We start from the raw sequence: 19,108 nt of genomic DNA on the forward strand, positions 1-19,108 counted from the left end.
AGCAGAAGTAGTTAACACACATTCTAAGGGACTATTCAAGGTAAAGCCCATTAACACCCCTTCAGTTAAAAAAACGGGGAGGTTACGGGGTGTGGCAGAGCTCCTTCTCTGCATCAGTGGATTCTGCCCTTTTCTTCATTGTCCCCTGACTTTAGTTGAGTTCTGGGCTCAGTAGCTCCTCCCCAGACTGGGGGAGGGGTCTTTAGCAGTGGGGGAGGGGCCTTTAACACTTCCCATCACCCAATAAGATCACTCTCCTATAGTGCTGAGTTGGCGCCTGGAGCTCTCCACCCTTCAAATTCCCTGGCGCGCACTTCAGGAGGTGGAGGCAGCCTTATTGCCCACTTCTTGGGTCTACTTCTAGCAGGTCCTGCGAGAGGGCACCCCTCGCCCACCCCTCACCCCAGGCCCTCTGGATATTTCCATCAAGCCCCTGCCCTGTAAGCCTTCCCGTCCTCCTTCCCTTTGTACTCCGAGCCAGCTGCGCGCCTTGCAGCCGATCCAGTTTCAAACTGCGCCGAGGGAACAACTGTACACACTCGTGCTTCACACGCTTCATTTCCCCATCCTCATCTCCCACCCTGACACCAAGTGGTGGGACCTATTACCTAAGTACAGCTAAAGTTCATTGGAGCTATGCTTTGAATGTATAAAATGTTATACAAATACTAAGTGTTCTGAAAAAATCATGCCCTAGACATCTCAAGTTGGATGTCCCAAATTGGTGGACACCTCACAATTTTGGACTTAACCTCACTGTTCTTCAGTTCCTCATTTGTAAAATAGAGATAGTACCAACTATCTCAGTTGTCTCAGGCAGAGTATCTAGAAACTGAGCACAGTTGCTGGCCACCTATTAACAGTTTGGTTTAACTTATACAGGCAGCATCTTATAGGAACTCTGCAGCAGAGGCTAGAATAGAATCCTGTTCTCCAGAATAGCATTCAACTACAAGATCATCCTTTCTCTTTCTGCAGTCCCCTGCCTCATTCACTACACATCTTCCAACTTCAGCAACAAGTGAGAGAAGGGTCCTTTAGACAACAGCCTCTTTCACTACACAACCCTGATTCGTTCCCTGAGCACTATCCATCCTGTGCACTAAATGAGGCAGGGATCATGTGGAAAAAATGTGTAATCGTGTGATGAAAGACGGTATCATAGTGCATCTGCACAAGAAAACAAATGGTCGCATTTGTGACGCCTGCGTGCCAGCAAACAAGAGTATTGAGAACACAAAAGAGATGGTTTTCCTGCTCTCAATTCCATTGCTCAGTTCCATTCCACAGCAGCTGCAGCAACCAGGAGGAACAATATAAGGAAAGTCCTTCTCCATCCCTGTAGCCGTGAATTAGAGCTTTCATGCTCAGTGCAGACCAAATCTTTACAGAATTTTGCTGCCAGCTTCTAACAAGCCTCCACTGAGTGCATGCAAACAGCAGTTTTCAAAGGCTTTTAACTTGAATGAAGCTGAATGGATTTTCACCAAGACAGCAAAAGGATTCTCTGTCCCCAGAGCAATCCTCATGGCAAGTTTGAAACATGGAGGTACTAGAGTTTCACAACAAAAGAGTTGTAAGAATATTTTAACACTGGCAAAACAATGTATTGTCTCCTAGTTCTTGGAAGAAGCTAAACAACCTTTGCTGAAGCTTTTTTTTTTTTTAAATTACCCTAAGTTGGACGTTCTGACGCTTTGGGATTTAACCTAGACCAGTAAGGGTTGTTACCACCTGCCCTGTAACTCTGGGTGCCTTCATTGCTATGCTGCGGTGGCTCACAGCCATGGCACCAACAGCCAGCTTATAAACATGCACATCACACCCTGGTTTTCACCACCCAGTTACTTTTTGCAGAGTGACCCCAACACCTCCAGCCCAGTCCCGAATTTCCTCCAAACCGTCTGCTAATGTGACAATCTGCTCAGGTTCCTAGAATTGTGAGTAACTGTGTTACCCCTGCATAATGACAGGTTTCAGAGTAACACACAATTGGGGGGGTGGAGGGTGAGAAAACCTGGATTTGTGCTGGAAATGGCCTAACCTGATGATCACTTTAGATAAGCTATTACCAGCAGGACAGTGGAGTGGGAGGAGGTATTGTTTCATATTCTCTGTGTATATATAAAGTCTGCTGCAGTTTCCACGGTATGCATCCGATGAAGTGAGCTGTAGCTCACGAAAGCTCATGCTCAAATAAATTGGTTAGTCTCTAAGGTGCCACAAGTACTCCTTCTCTTTTTGTGTTACCCCTCTCATTCTCACCAAGTGAGAGTTTTGCTACTGCTAAGCTGTGTGACAACTCCCTGACATCGTAACTTGTCTGCCTTGCCAGCAAACTCTTCAGGACTCTGCCAGTCCGAATCTTGCCTTGCAAGTAACAAACAGTAAACCACAACTACTGAGTTCCCCAGAGACATCTCCGAACAGTGGTCAGCTGTCTCCTGGAATGCTCACAGAAAGTATTAAATTTGATGCTCCTTTAAAGAGACGATACACTGCAGCTCATTAATTGAACTGTGGTTTGACAAAACACTCATATTTCAATTATAGAACTGATATGGTTTATTATAAAAGTAAAAGAAGTTTATTTAACAAAAGGACATGGGATTAAGTGATACCAAATATAAGGAATGAAGATGGAAATAGTTACAAGCAAACAAATATGAAAATATGCTTCCAAGACTAAAAATTAACAAGCAAATTATAATCTTTGCTTAAACAGATTTCTCACCTGTATTTAGTTTCCAGAGACTTCAACCCCCTTGAAATCAAGAGCTCTGGCCGCTTGATCCCCCACGTTGTGGGTCCCAAAATAGCTTTCTGTTTCTGCTCATATTTCCCAAATTTCATTAACCATGTTATAGGAGTCAGGAAGGCTTCCTGCTGTTATTCCCTTCCTGTTGACTTCCCATCCCTTACTGATTTGTATGTAAATAGGCTTCTATTGTTTTGATTCAGTAATGTTTAATTTATATTTCAGACCGGTTGTTAGTTGCTTTCCTTCCTGACTGAGAGAGAACCTGTTTCTCCCTGTGTTTGGTCACAGACTTCAAAGCATAATATCACTGCGTATCCATAATTCCTCACGTAGTGTTAATGCAGACATTTCACAATGATATTAATCACCAGTGTGTCACAGGCTTTCATAAAAGAGTTTGCTTGATACAAAAAGAAAAGGAGTACTTGTGGCACCTTAGAGACTAACCAATTTATTTGAGCATGAGCTTTCGTGAGCTACAGCTCACTTCATCGGATGCATACCGTGGAAACTGCAGCAGACTTTATATACACACAGAGATCATAAAACAATACCTCCTCCCACCCCACTGTCCTGCTGGTAATAGCTTATCTAAAGTGATCATCAAGTTGGGCCATTTCCAGCACAAATCCAGGTTTTCTCACCCTCCACCCCCCCACACACAAACTCACTCTCCTGCTGGTAATAGCCCATCCAAAGTGACAACTCTCTACACAATGTGCATGATAATCAAGGTGGGCCATTTCCTGCACAAATCCAGGTTCTCTCACCCCCTCACCCACCTCCAAAAAACACACACACAAACTCACTATCCTGCTGGTAATAGCTCATCCAAAGTGCCACTCTCCCTACAATGTGCATGATAATCAAGGTGGGCCATTTCCAACACAAATCCAGGTTTTCTCACCTCCCCCACCCCCATACACACAAAAACTCACTCTCCTGCTGGTAATAGCTCATCCAAAGTGACCTGGATTTGTGCAGGAAATGGCCCACCTTGATTATCATGCACATTGTGTAGAGAGTTGTCACTTTGGATGGGCTATTACCAGCAGGAGAGTGAGTTTGTGTGTGGGGGGGTGGAGGGTGAGAAAACCTGGATTTGTGCTGGAAATGGCCCAACTTGATGATCACTTTAGATAAGCTATTACCAGCAGGACAGTGGGGTGGGAGGAGGTATTGTTTTATGATCTCTGTGTGTATATAAAGTCTGCTGCAGTTTCCACGGTATGCATCTGATGAAGTGAGCTGTAGCTCACGAAAGCTCATGCTCAAATAAATTGGTTAGTCTCTAAGGTGCCACAAGTACTCCTTTTCTTTTTGCGAATACAGACTAACACGGCTGTTACTCTGAAACCTGTCACTTTGCTTGATACAGTTTGATAATACAGTAATATTGTATATAATCAGGTGATTCAATTGCTTATCATTAGAGATTCAGAACCCCTGTTTTTATAGCCCAGTAAACCTTTGAAATGTATTCTTTGAAAAGTAAGCCCAGACCAAATTTCTTTCTCCTGCTGGGGTGTAGACACACTGCTGTCTGCCCAAAGTTCATTGACGGTGGGTCAAGAGGCAGGAAGGCTTCCTGGGTGTACATTCTCCATCCCCATTGAGATTATATTCATCTTTTCCCACTTGATCTCCTGATCGCTTTGTTTACCTTGTATGTAATTGTGCTTTTCTTTGTCTTTGGTCACACCTTACCTAATTTACATCAGACACACATTCAAGCAGATGGAACCACATTCCTTTGTCTGGATCAGCCGTGGCTTAGGCTCTGCTTGTCAAATACATTTTTAAAAACTTAATTCTAGCACTACATTTTCAAATACATTAATTTCAATTACAACACAGAATACAAAGTGTACAGTGCTCACTTTATATTCATTTATTATTACAAATATTTGCACTGTAAAAAACAAAAAAAAGTATTTTTCAATTCACCTCATACAAGTATTGTAGTGCAATCTCTTTATCATGAAAGCTGAACTTACAAATGTAGATTTTTTTTACAAAAAAAACTGCATTAAAAATAAAAGAAGGTAAAATTTTAGAGCCTGCAAGTCCACTTACTCCTACTTCTTGGTCAGCCAATCATTCAGACAAACAAGGTTGGTTACAATTTGCAGGAGATAATGCTGCCTGCTTCTTGTTTACAGTGTCACCTGAAACTGAGAACAGGCGTTTGCATGGCACTGTTGTAGCTGGAGTTGCAAGATATTTACATGCCAGATGCGCTAAAGATTCATATGTCCCTTCATGCTTCAACCACCATTCCAGAAGACATGCTTCCATGCTGATGATGGGTTCTGATTGATAACGACCCAAAGCATCATCATCTGAGTCAGATGCCACCAGCAGAAGGTTGATTTTCTTTTTTGGTGGTTCGGGTTCTGCAGTTTCTGCACCAGAGTGTTGCTCTTTTAAGACTCCTAAAAGCATGCTCCACACCTTGTCCCTCTCAGATTTTGGAAGGCACTTCAGATTCTTAAACCTTGGGTCGAGTGCTGTAGCTATTTTTCAGAATCTCACATCGGTACCTTCTTGGCATTTTGTCAAATCTGTTGTGAAAGTGTTATTAAAATGAACATGTGCTGGGTCATCATCCGAGACTGCTATAACATGAAATATATGCAGAATGCAGGTAAAAGAAAGCAGGAGACATGCTATTCTCCATTTCCCTCGTGCCCCCCCCCCCCGGAGTACAGTCACAAATTTAATTGACACATTATTTTTTAATGAGCTTCATCAGCATGTCCTCTGGAAAGGTGGCTGAAGCATGAAGGGGCATACGAATTTTTAGCATATCTGGCATGTAAATACCTTGCAACTCTGACTACAAAAGTGACATGCGAATGCCTGTTCTCACTTTCAGGTGACATTGTAAATAAGAAGCAGGCAGCAGAATCTCCTATAAATGTAAACAGACTTGTTTGTCTTAGCAATTGGCTTTAACAAGAAGTAGGACTGAGTGGACTTGTAGGCTCTAAAGTTTTACACTGTTTTGGTTTTAAGTATAGTTATGTAACCAAAAAAAAAAACTGCATTTGTAAGTTACTTTCACGGTAAAGAGACTGTACTTCAGTACTTGTATGAGGTGAATTGAAAAATACTATTTCTTTTGTTTATAATTTTTACAGTGCATATATTTGTAATAAAAAATAATAATATACAGTGAGCACTGTGCACTTTGTATTCTGTTTTAATTGAAATCAATATTGAAAATGTAGAAAAGCATCCAAAATATTTTAAAAACGTCAATTGGTATTCTATTGTTATAAGTCTAGGTTCACCAGGGGAAGGAGACCAAAGTCCTGAGGTAAGTGGGCAAGCAGGATACGGGGAGGAAGCACAGGCAGGAACGTCTGTGAGGGGAGGGCTCCTACCTCATACTGAGAATGAGGGGCGATCAGCAGGTTATCTCAAGTGCCTATATACAAATGCACAAAGCCTTGGAAACAAGCAGGGTGAACTGGAGGTCCTGATGAAGGCAAGGAATTATGACATGATTGGAATAACAGAGACTTGGTGGAATAACTCACATGACTGGAGTACTGTCATGGATGGTTATAAACTGTTCAGGAAGGACAGGCAGGGCAGAAAAGGTGGGGGAGTAACACTGTATGTAAGGGAGCAGTATGACTGCTCAGAGCTCCGGTATGAAACTGCAGAAATACCTGAGTGTCTCTGGATTAAGTTTAGAAGTGTGAGCACCAAGAGTGATGTAGTGGTGGGAGTCTGCTATAGACCACCGGACCAGGGGGATGAGGTGGATGAGGCTTTCTTCCGGCAACTCGCAGAAGCTACTAGATCGCACGCCCTGGTTCTCATGGGCGACTTTAATCATCCTGGTATCTGCTGGGAGAGCAATACAGTGGTGCACAGACAATCCAGGAAGTTTTTGGAAAATGTAGGGGACAATTTCTTGGTGCAAGTGCTGGAGGAGCCAACTAGGGGGAGAGCTTTTCTTGACCTGCTGCTCACAAACCGGGAAGAATTAGTAGGGGAAGCAAAAGTGGATGGGAATCTGGGAGACAGTGACCATGAGTTGGTCGAGTTCAGGATCCTGACACAGGGAAGAAAGATAAGAAGCAGAATACGGACCCTGGACTTCAGAAAAGCAGACTTTGACTCTCTCAGAGAACTGATGGGTAGGATCCCCTGGGGGAATAACATGACGGGGAAAGGAGTCCAGGAGAGCTGGCTGTATTTCAAAGAATCCCTATTGAGGTTACAGGGACAAACCATCCCTATGTGTCGAAAGAATAGTAAATATGGCAGGCGACCAGCTTGGCTTAACAGTGAAATCCTTGCGGATCTTAAACATAAAAAAGAAGCTTACAAGAAGTGGAAGATCGGACAAATGACCAGGGAAGAGTATAAAAATGTTGCTCGGGCATGTAGGAATGAAATCAGGAGGGCCAAATCGCACCTGGAGTTGCAGCTAGCAAGAGATGTTAAGAGTAACAAGAAGGGTTTTTTCAGGTATGTTGGCAACAAGAAGAAAGCCAAGGAAAGTGTGGGCCCCTTACTGAATGAGGGAGGCAACCTGGTGACAGAGGATGTGGAAAAAGCTAATGTACTCAATGCTTTTTTTGCCTCTGTCTTCACGAACAAGGTCAGCTCCCAGACTGCTGCGCTGGGCAGCACAGCATGGGGAGTAGGGGGCCAGCCCTCTGTGGAGAAAGAAGTGGTTCGGGACTATTTAGAAAAGCTGGATGTGCACAAGTCCATGGGGCAAGATGCGTTGCATCTGAGGGTGCTAAAGGAATTGGCGGCTGTGATTGCAGAGCCATTGGCCATTATCTTTGAAAACTCATGGCGATCGGGGGAAGTCCCGGACGACTGGAAAAAGGCTAATGTAGTGCCCATCTTTAAAAAAGGGAAGAAGGAGGATCCTGGGAACTACAGGCCAGTCAGCCTCACCTCAGTCCCCGGAAAAATCATGGAGCAGGTCCTCAAGGAATCAATCCTGAAGCACTTACATGAGAGGAAAGTGAGCAAGGAACAGTCAGCACGGATTCACCAAGGGAAGGTCATGCCTGACTAATCTAATCGCCTTCTATGATGAGATTACTAGTTCTGTGGATGAAGGGAAAGCAGTGGATGTATTGTTTCTTGACTTTAGCAAAGCATTTGACACGGTTTCCCACAGTATTCTTGTCAGCAAGTTAAAGAAGTATGGGCTGGATGAATGCACTATAAGGTGGGTAGAAAGTTGGCTAGATTGTCGGGCTCAACGGGTAGTGATCAATGGCTCCATGTCTAGATGGCAGCCGGTATCAAGTGGAGTGCCCCAGGGGTCGGTCCTGGGGCCGGTTTTGTTCAATATCTTCATAAATGATCTGGAGGATGGTGTGGATTGCACTCTCAGTAAATTTGTGGATGATACTAAACTAGGAGGAGTGGTAGATACGACGGCAGGTAGGGATAGGATACAGAGGGACCGAGACAAATTGGAGGATTGGGCCAAAAGAAATCTGATGAGGTTCAATAAGGATAAGTGCAGGGTCCTGCACTTAGGACAGAAGAATCCAATGCACCGCTACAGACTAGGGACTGAATGGCTAGGCAGCAGTTCTGCGGAAAAGGACCTAGGGGTGACAGTGAACGAGAAGCTGGATATGAGTCAACAGTGTGCCCTTGTTGCCAAGAAGGCCAATGGCATTTTGGAATGTATAAGTAGGGGCATAGCCAACAGATCTAGGGACGTGATCGTTCCCCTTTATTTGACATTGGTGAGGCCTCATCTGGAGTACTGTGTCCAGTTTTGGGCCCCACACTACAAGAAGGATGTGGAAAAATTGGAGAGAGTCCAGCGAAGGGCAACAAAAATGATTAGGGGTCTGGAACACATGACTTATGAGGAGAGTCTGAGGGAACTGGGATTGTTTAGTCTGCAGAAGAGAAGAATGAGGGGGGATTTGGTAGCTGCTTTCAACTACCTGAGAGGTGGTTCCCAAGAGGATGGTTCTAGACTATTCTCAGTGGTAGAAGATGACAGGACAAGGAGTAATGGTCTCAAGTTGCAGTGGGGGAGGTTTAAGTTGGATATTAGGAAAAACTTTTTCACTAGGAGGGTGGTGAAACACTGGAATGCGTTACCTAGGGAGGTGGTGGAATCTCCTTCCCTAGAAGTTTTTAAGGTCAGGCTTGACAAAGCCCTGGCTGGGATGATTTAATTGGGGATTGGTCCTGCTTTGAGCAGGGGGTTGGACTAGATGACCTCCTGAGGTCCCTTCCAACCCTGATATTCTGTGACTCTATGATTAACCCCAATTAATTTTTTTTTAATCGCGATTAATTTTTTTGAGTTAATCACGTGAGTTAACTGCGATTAATTGACAGCCCTACTTTTTTATGATTTTTGTAAGCCATCTTTAGTAAGTTTTAAAATTTGTGGTATTTCATCTGTCCTGAAAACTCTGGAATGATTGTCATAAACATATCTTTAATCTCATGAAAATATGTATTTAAGAATTGCTAATAGTTATTACTCATCTACGTAAGAATGAATTTTTTATTGTTTTTCTTTCAGTCTCAGAACTGGGTTGGTGGCAGGTTATAAACATTAGCTGTGCATTATGTCCACTTGCTAAATCTTTATGAAATTTAATTTGGAAAACATTGGTGCGTGGGCACTGCAAAACTGCATTTCTGAATTAAGTGACTTTGTTACTGTCAATATGTTTCTTCCATATTACTCCAGTGCTCTAAGGTGCATTCTAGATCAATGCCCCATAAAAATATTCATTTGAAAGTAATGCTATCAAAAAAACAAGTATCACTATAACTTGCAGGTTTTGAAAACTCATAAAACACTCATAAAGCTTTAAAACAAGCAGAATGATTTTTAAAAAAAAAAAAAAAAAAACCTCTAAAAATGTGTATGTTTGGGCACACAAACTCAATCTCTCACTGAAAAAGTACATCTGCCTTTGGGGTAAGTTTGTTTGCTCCAAGCTCTAGTGTAAAAATTCTCACAGCAAAATTAGAAGTACCTTAAAAAGGAGGTTTGCAATTGGAATACTGACCTAACCTTGATTACCACAGTTGCTCCTTGTTCAGTACTTATTACTTGTGCATGCTGACTCCATGTTATTTCCCAGTACCAGATCTAATGGTACATTTGACAGTTGTTGACAACTTGTTCTTTAGTGAATACAGTATTGGTACTAGACTGAAGAACAAGGACAAAACAGGTACAATGTAGGCAGCAGCAAACTTCCTCATATACCTCTCTCCTACTAATGTGCCATATATGACTTGGAGGAGTTACTTTTAAAGGGAAAATGTATTCTCCATCTCAATTCAGTCTTTGGTCTCTCTTCTTAAGACTTTCAACCAGAGTAGCAAGTGGTAACAAACTCATTTTACAAAGGCCACTCAACAGGCCGTCAGCAGGTTATGTGTATGTGCCACCACTTTCTGTCTCATTATGGAAGCTTTAGTTAATGCGGAGTTGAGTTACGCACTTAAAGCACGGGTTTAGTATATTGGGAACAGAAGAAATCCTAACAAAGGTATAGGCTCAATACTTGGTAGAGATTGTAGAATTTTAATATTACTACAGAAAAAGGCTGACGTGTTCAATAAATATTTCTGTTTTATGTTGGGAAAGAAACAGAATTATGTCCTTGTATCATGAGTGTGATCTGCTGTCCAGTACGAGGTGTCAAGTAATTATAATAGGGCAGTCATACAGAGTAATCTGGATTTCCTGATAAACTAGGCCCACTCAAACAAAATGTGTTTTAAGATAGCCAAAAGCAAGGTCATGCATCTATGAACAAAGAATGCAGGCTGTACCTACAGAATGGGGGTACTATATTCTGGAAAGCAGTGACCCTGAAAAGGATTTTAGGGGTCATAGCGGACAAGCAACTGAACGTTAGCTCCCAATACAATGCTATGGCAAAAAGAGCTAATGTAATCCTTGAATGAAAATTGGGATTGAGGAATAGGAGTAGGGAGGTGATTTTTACCTCTGGGTACAGTGTTGAGAAGACTGATCCTGGAATACTGTGTCCAGTTCTGGTGTCCACATTTTAAGAAGGATGTTGAACTATTGGGTAGAGTGCAGAAAAGAGCCATAAAAATTATCTGAGGGCTAGAGAAAATGCCATACAGTGAAACACTGAAAGAGCTCAATCTGTCTAATTTATCAGAAAGAAGATCGAGAGGTGACTTGATTACGATGTATAAATATCTTCATAGGGAGAAATTACTGGATACTAAAAGGCTCTTTACTCTAGCAGAAAAAGGCATAACAATAACCAATAGCTGAAAATTGACCCCAGACAAATTCAAATTAGAAATAAGGCACAACTGTTTAACAGTGAGGGTAGTTAACCAGTGGAGCAACTAGCAAGTGAGGTCGTGGATTCTCCATCTCAGTATCTTCAAATCTAGACTAGTACCCTTTCTGGAAGATATTCAAACTTAAATAATTGGACTCGATACTGGGATAACTGGATGAAATTCTATAGCCTGTGTTATATAGGAAGTCAGACTAGATTATTTAATTTTCCCTTCTGGCTTTAAAATTATGAAAAATACAGTATACTCTCTCTAAATTTACATCACTTACTCTTTGAGTACAGAATACGTTTTTCTCAGAATTAACACGTAGAGCTGTTATTTATTTTAGAGTTTACAGTTAATTAAAATGGGTCCTTTAAGGAATTTAGTACCCAGTGCTACAACTTTATTTTTGCCCCTAAGTATGTCCGTTACAGAATAACAGACTTCAAATTTCCAACATAGTTAATGTGCATCAAAGTCTGGAACATGTGTTAGTTTGTTTAAAATTAGATAAAACTGATTTTTAAAGACACATTAGCTTTTTTCCCCTTTTTTCATTCATGGTGCCACTAAAGGGCAGACTTAAGGTTGGTTGCTTTAACTGTGCATTTCTTACCTTAATATGTTTGGATTTCTGTTAGGTTTAAGTTTAACCTTAACTTAATTTCCTGGGTTTATATCAATGGGTTTTGGGCTAATTACAACATCCCTGTAATATTGTTTACCCTAAATTACTGCAATGTACTGTCCACCTTAACTCTACATTAACATAGTTATTGAATGTGTGTGTGTTTGTGTAACTGGAAAGAAAAATTAAAACTTTGCTTGAAGTTTTAAATGAGCACAGTCTAAGCAAGTAAAATAATATTCATAACCACACTCTCTGTAAGATGTTAAATGGATTTAGTCTTTTCCATGTTTAAAACCACTATTTTAAACTATTTTTAAAACTTTGCAGTTGAATTTTTTTCTTTTCAGACAGATCTTCCAAGTTAGAAAAATCTTGAGATCAGCAAGACTGTGGTCTGGAGTGTTGGAAGCATTTAGCCGTAGGTTGGTCTGGGAAATAATTGCAGTCTTGTATGAAAATTTATGGGTCCTGTGGTTGGTCACTGAATTTTCCAATTTTCATTGAAGGTGGTCTTTTCATACTGTGTACCATAGGGAAGACAAAGGTGTGTGTGTGTGTGTTCCGGGGGGGTGTGCTATTCTATTGTGTAGAGAAACTATTAAAGGGTCACCCTCTTTTTCTTTGGATATAACAATGGGTATAACAGCCCTGAGTGATGACAGAAGAGTTTCATGGAAGGACTTCTTTGAAATGGACATTTAAGTATGAAAGTTGAAAATTGCTTTCTCCAGCAATTTGCTTTAATAATAGGGAGATAAACTTTTATCTGGACACTGTTGGTAGTATTCAGCTGTGCAGCTCCTAGCATGCTGAGAATGTGTCAGGGTAACCTTGTTTACCCTACTGTGAGAAAGATACAGTATGGTCTTTACCCATTTCTATTAGTTGGCTTGGAGTGTATCAATTTTGTGTATCCCTTGTGGCAATCTGCTTATTAGGGGATGGCACCCAAAACAAAATCTATTTTGCTTTTTCATTAAACTCAACTTGGTTGATTTTATTTTATTTGTGGGGCTAAGAGGTAAACCGCTACAGTATTGTGTCTGGTGGTGTGTGTACAATATCTTTAATTATTAAATCTTGAATTGAACTGTTACTGAAGAATATAGATTCATTTCAAAATGACCACAACATATAATCATCTTAGAATCATTTCACGTACTGGAAATAGTGGAGCAGAAGTGATTGTGTCCCTTTGGCAATATTGAAAGGACAGCAGTGGGACGTGACAGGGATATTTAGTTCTTACGTATATATTCTACTCTTAGGTTCTCAAATACCACTCCTATTGAAGTCAATGGGAGCAGTGCCTGAATTAGGGGAACTGAACTTGACTCTAAGAATTAGTGTTTTAATTATCTGGAAGTGACAATTCAGAAATAAGAGAAACAAGGTGGGAGAGGTAATATCTTTTATTGGACCAATTTCTGTTGGTGAGAGAGATACAAGCTTTTGAGCTCACACAGATTGAATTTGACCTGAAGAAGAGCTCTGTATAAGCTCAAAAGCTTGTCTCTCTCTCTCCGACAGAAGTTGGTCCAATAATAGATATTACCTCACCCACCTTGTCTAGCTAATATCCTGGGACCAACACATCTACAATAATGCTGCATAATTCAGAAGTAAGTAATTCATATACATGCTCGTGTACCTTTATACATTACACTATTTGAAATGAACTTTACAATTTCTGACCTCGGTATTTTCATGATAAAATAGTTGTATATCAAGGGAAGCCATGATGATAAAGACTTGGGGTCAAATTTATGCCTGATGTAATTACTTTGACTTCAGTTTGGATTTTAAATTTTATTTCCATCCAGTGGACTTGAATGTAGAGCTTCCAGGGTTAAAGTCTTCCTCATTGTAAATGCATTCATCTCCTTTCCTGAGGGAGACTTTGATTGCCAGTAAATAGTTCCTCTGTGCATCATTATTAGAAAATTCTGACCACTGTGAGTTCTGGAGTGCCAGCATATACTGTTTCCAGTACAGCATACAGGCCAACGGAGGGGTAGTCCTCTAACCCTGCTAATGTGTGGTATACTCTTATTACATTAAAATCAATTAACTGGCATGATCTCAACACACATGGAAGTGAGGTATGCAAGAAACTAAATTAATTTTGTAACTCTACAAACTAACAAATGATGTAATTTTAACATAGGCAGCAGCTGTATTTCTTGTGACTTTTAGTGAGGGCAAACAGCAAATCCAACATCTGAAAGCACAAAGTGAATTTAAAAAAATACTAGAATGTATGGTCTATCTTTGTATGGGGGAGAATGGCAACATGTCATAGTCAAGAAGCAAACAAAGCAATAAGGAGACCTGAAAATAAATTAGTATTAGTATCAAAGGAAATGTGTATATTTCTGGGTCCTTCTCTGCCTGTAATTTCTATTTCTAGGAGAAGAGAGGGGAAATACTTCTTTATTCATATTAAAGATCATGAGGTTCAATTTTAGCTGAATACAGCATAATATTTGTGGTTTTGGGAAGCAAGTGTTTGAGGAGATTTATTCCGAAATCTTTTCCAAAACCTATAAAAGGTTTTCTTTCCTTTACCGGTCATTTGCGTCAGTTATATATTCCCAATGATGGGGGGTTTTTATATTACTTTTAAAAATCTACTGGAGTACTGTCTTGTTAACCCTTATTGTGGATTATTTCAGGGAACACTATACAGATACAGACATATTTAATACTACAAAAATTATTAACATGAAGTGCATCTAAATAGCTCCTGAAACTAATACATTTGTTTAATACCTACTTTGTACAGACTTGCTAAGCCCCTAAGTTTTCACAAAAACTTGAGTCAAGCCTCAAAAAGTCATGTACTTTGCTGAAAAATAATAAGATTTTTTAAAAATAATAAATTGGAGTTCATTTTGTGTTTTGGTTTCTGCACCTTTAGGTTATACTCTGGTCACATTTTTGAAGCTTTTCTACACAGTTATGAGGGCTAGAAGAAAGGAATGAAAGGGGTGCAATAAAAAATCACGTAATTTTATTTTAGGTTAGGGGCATTGCATGTTGGTTTCAGGTTTATAATATACATAGAAATGTTATATAGAAAGCTACAATAAAAGAAAGTGAAAGTTGCAAAGTCAAGCTTCTAAAAGTTAGGAAATGCCAGAATTAAGGTTGCCTATGCAACCTTTATGTACCCTCCTTGTGTGTATGCAGTATGATACAGTCTTTAATTACATGATCAAATACTATTTTTCCACAGGATCCCTGCCTCATTCAGAGTACAGAGTAAACTCTGCTGGGGGAATGAATTAGGGTTCTATAGTGAATGAGGCTGTTGTCTGTAGGACCCGTTCCTCATTTTTTGCAGATTTTGAAAGGGTTTTAGATTAACGAGGCAGGGGCTGCAGGAAGAAAAAGGATGTCTTATGGTTAAGACAGTTGAAATTGCACCCTGGAGAATTTAGTTTTATCCCTGCCTCTGATACAGAGTTCCTGTGTACTGCTGGAAAAGTCAAAACCTTTCATTCATTGCGTGTTCTTCATTTTCTAGGTGCTTAACATGAGCACCCTGGGATCTGGTTTGCAGCAGTGCTGAGCACTCATAACTGCAACTGAAGTGCCTGCTCAATGGGTGGAAAACTTGATGGGGCTGATGGTGATAAGAACAGCCCCAACAGAAAGGGGAAGAATGTAAGCTGAGGGATGCAGCGGTGGCTCCTCCCCCTCCAGAGTCTCTAATCACTCATTGGCCTGCTGGGGCAGGAGAGGAGCTGACTGGTCCCTCACTCTCCCCTTTCCTTAATTTAAACTGTAGTCTGGGCTGAATGGAGCCTTTTTTGTTCCATGTCAGCAGCCTCACTCTGGTAGTGTTGGAGCGATGTTTTGTGGCTGCAGAAGGTCTGACTCATTGCCTTTTTTGAGGTCAGGACGGAATTTTTTGTTCCTGTAGGGGCCAAATTGGTGTGGGCCTGGTGGGTTTTTTCACCTTCCTCACAGCATCTTGGAGACACAGTTATATTAAATAGGAGTAGGATTTAGTAGTTAGTTGTATTACTTAGTAGGGATATTAGTTCATCACAACTTACAGCCAGTTTCCAGTGTCATTAAAAGGATAAAAGGAACAGTTCTCTGAAGTAAAAGACCTGGGATTTTGCTCATGGGTGTTGAGTGCATGGGATAAGGGAGACCTTTTGGCTTTCACAGGCTGAAATACCCCCCCTTTGCTATCCTCTGTCCCCTTTGTAGGGGTTTGTGGGGCAAGTGGTAGGAATCAGATGAGTGAGCGAAGCCCTAGCTGTAGGCTGAGGAAAGTCTACCCTGAGTTATGGTTTATGTGGTAGGAACCCAGTAACCCCTGCACTGGAACTCACTTAAATTGCCTGGTATGTGAGAGCATGTGTGACAGTGTGAATAAAGCCCTCCCCTGGGTTAAGTTGACTAAGGTTTTGACCTGCCACCTAAAATACATCCCTGTGTTTGTCCTCATTCGCTGCCATGTCCGGATCAATCAATGGAAGTTGTGCATTGAATATAGAACGTGCCGTAAAAAAGCTAGCTACTCTGAAAAATCAGGCCATAGGTGTTTCAAGTTAGGCAACCAAAATTAGTGGACACTAGACAATTTTGTATATATTTTCCTCTGTGCCTCAGTTCCTCATCTGTACAATGGAGATAAGACCATCAGTCCATTTCACTTGTTGTGATGAGCACCATAGAAAGGCCTGTGAGGAAATTAATAAATTATTATTCCAGGCAGGTTTTGGATAGTGTGTACTGAATAAGGCATGGGGTTACATGTTGAGTGGTGATGGTAATATTAAATATGTACCCATTCAGGATGTCATTCAACTGTCTTATCTTATACTTAGCTTATAAGTTTGTTGGGGCAGAAACTGTCTTTTTGTTCTGTGTTTGTACAGTGCCTAGCAAAATGGGGCCCTGGTTCATGACTTGGGCTCTTAGGCACTACGATAATACAAATAAATAATAAAAATAATAAACCATAAACCCATCTGTTTCCTTCGTGCAATTCCCTGTCTTATTCACTACACGTCTTTCAAATTCTGTAATAAGTGAACTTAACAGAAAACAGCCTCATTCACTGCACTGAATTTTTTGAAATATTTTTGGATGTTTCTCTACATTTTCAATATTAATTTCAATTACAACACAGAATACAAAGTGCACAGTGCTTACTTCATATTATTATTTTTGATTACAAATATATGCACTGTAAAAATTATAAACAAAAGAAATAGTATTTTTCAATTCACCTCATACAAGCACTAAAGTGCAATCTCTTTATTGTGAAAGTGTAACTTATAAATGCAGATTTTTTTTTTGGTTACATAACTACACTCAAAACCAAAACAGTGTAAAACTTTAGACCCTACAAGTCCACTCAGTCCTACTTCCTATTTTGCCAATCGGTAAGACAAACAAGTTTGTTTACATTGATGGGAGAGTCTGCTGCCTGCTTCTTATTTACAACGTCACCTGAAAGTGAGAACAGGTGTTCGCATGGCACTTCTGTAGCCAGCGTTGCAAGGTATTTACATGCCAGATATGCTAAACATTCGTATGCCCCTTCATGCTTCAGCCACCATTCCAGAGGACATGCTTATGAAGCTCGTTAAAAAAATAATACGTCAATTAAATTTGTGACTGTACTCCTTGGGGGGATGGAGGGGAGAGAATTGCATGTTTCCTGCTTTGTTTTACCCGCATTCTGCATATATTTCATGTTATAGCAGTCTTGGATGATGACCCAGCACATGTTCATTTTAATAACACTTTCACAACAGATTTGGCAAAATGCCAAGAAGGTACCGATGTGAGATTTTGAAAAATAGCTACAGCACTCAACCCAAGGTTTAAGAATCTGAAGTGCCTTCCAAAATCTGAGAGGGACAAGGTGTGGAGCATGCTTTTAGGGGTCTTAAAAGAGCAACACTCTGGTGCAGAAACTACAGAACCCGAACCACCAAAAAAGAAAATCAGCCTTCTGCTGGTGGCATCTGACTCAGATGATGAAAATGAACATGCTTCAGTCCACGCTGCTTTGGATAGTTATCAATCAGAACCCTCCATCAGCATGGAAGCATGTCTTCTGGAATGGTGGTTGAAGCATGAAGGGACATATGAAACTTTAGCACATCTGGCACATAAATATCTTGCAACTCCAGCTACAACAGTGCCATGCAAACGCCTGTTCTCAGTTTCAGGCGACACTGTAAACAATAAGCAGGCAGCATTATCTCCTGCAAATTGTAACCAACCTTGTTTGTCTGAGTGATTGACTGACCAAGAAGTAGGAATGAGTGGACTTGTAGGCTCTAAAGCAGGGATCGGCAACCTTTGGCATGCGGCCTGCCAGGGAAAGCCCCTGGCGGGCTGGGCCAGTTTGTTTACCTGCTGTGTCCACAGGTTCGGCCAATTGCAGCACCTACTGGCCGTGGTTCACCGTCCTAGGCCAATGGGGCTGCGGGAAGGGCGGTCAGCACATCCCTCGGCCTACGCCGCTTCCCGCAGCCCCCGCTCTAAAATTTTACATTCTTTTATTTTTGAATGCAGGTTTTTTTGTACATAATTCTACATTTGTAAGTTCAACTTTCATGATAAAGAGATTGCACTACAGTACTTGTATGAGGTGAATTGAAAAATAATTTTTTTGTTTTTTACAGTGCAAATATTTGTAATCAAAAATATATATAAAGTGAGCACTGTACACATTGTATTCTGTGTTGCAATTGATATTAATCTATTTAAACATCCAAAAATATTTAAAATAAATATTTTAGCAGCACGATTAAACGCGATTAATTTTTTTATTCGCTTGACAGTCATAATAATAATCAAATCCACAAAGTTCTGATCTTGAGCCCAGTTTGAAGGCACCATTTTAAAGAAGCAGGAGAGTAACGTCTGCTACAAGGAGCGCCCGATTGGAAAGCAGTTGATTGGCTGGCACAGGTGCAGCTGCTTATATATATTGGCTGTAACAGCTGAAGAGGGGCAGACTAGTGCGGTGGGTGAAGAGGTAATCTAGGTCTGGGGAGAAGTGAAAGAAACCTACTACAGGGAGGAGCTGTAGAGCTGGCTCTCTGAGATAAGAACACAGGAACAGGCCATACTGGGTCAGACCAAAGGTCTGTCTAGCCCAGTGGTTCCCAAACTTTTCGGCATCACGCCCCCCTTTTTAATTTTTGAGAAACCCTCACACCCCCCACCTCTCCTTTACCATCATCTGACCCCCGCCCCGATCCTTGTCCCCTGACCACCCCCCCACGGGACCACACCCCTATCCAACCGCCCCCGCTGCCTGTTTCCTGACTGCCCCAACCCCTATTCACACCGCCACCCCCTGACAGGCCCCCCGGGACTCCCATGCCTATCCGCTCCCTGTCTCCTGACCACCCCCCAGAACCTCC

General features: G+C 41.2%; 1 protein-coding gene across 2 annotated transcripts in view; it reads left to right on the top strand.

The window, feature by feature from the left end:
* Positions 1 to 19,108, top strand: part of RALGPS1 (Ral GEF with PH domain and SH3 binding motif 1) — a 391,212-nt gene that overhangs the window by 151,740 nt on the left and 220,364 nt on the right. The gene's annotated exons all lie outside the window — the stretch shown is intronic.

The sequence above is a fragment of the Eretmochelys imbricata genome, chromosome 16 (assembly GCF_965152235.1).
Source record: "Eretmochelys imbricata isolate rEreImb1 chromosome 16, rEreImb1.hap1, whole genome shotgun sequence".
Lineage (NCBI taxonomy): Eukaryota > Metazoa > Chordata > Testudines > Cheloniidae > Eretmochelys > Eretmochelys imbricata.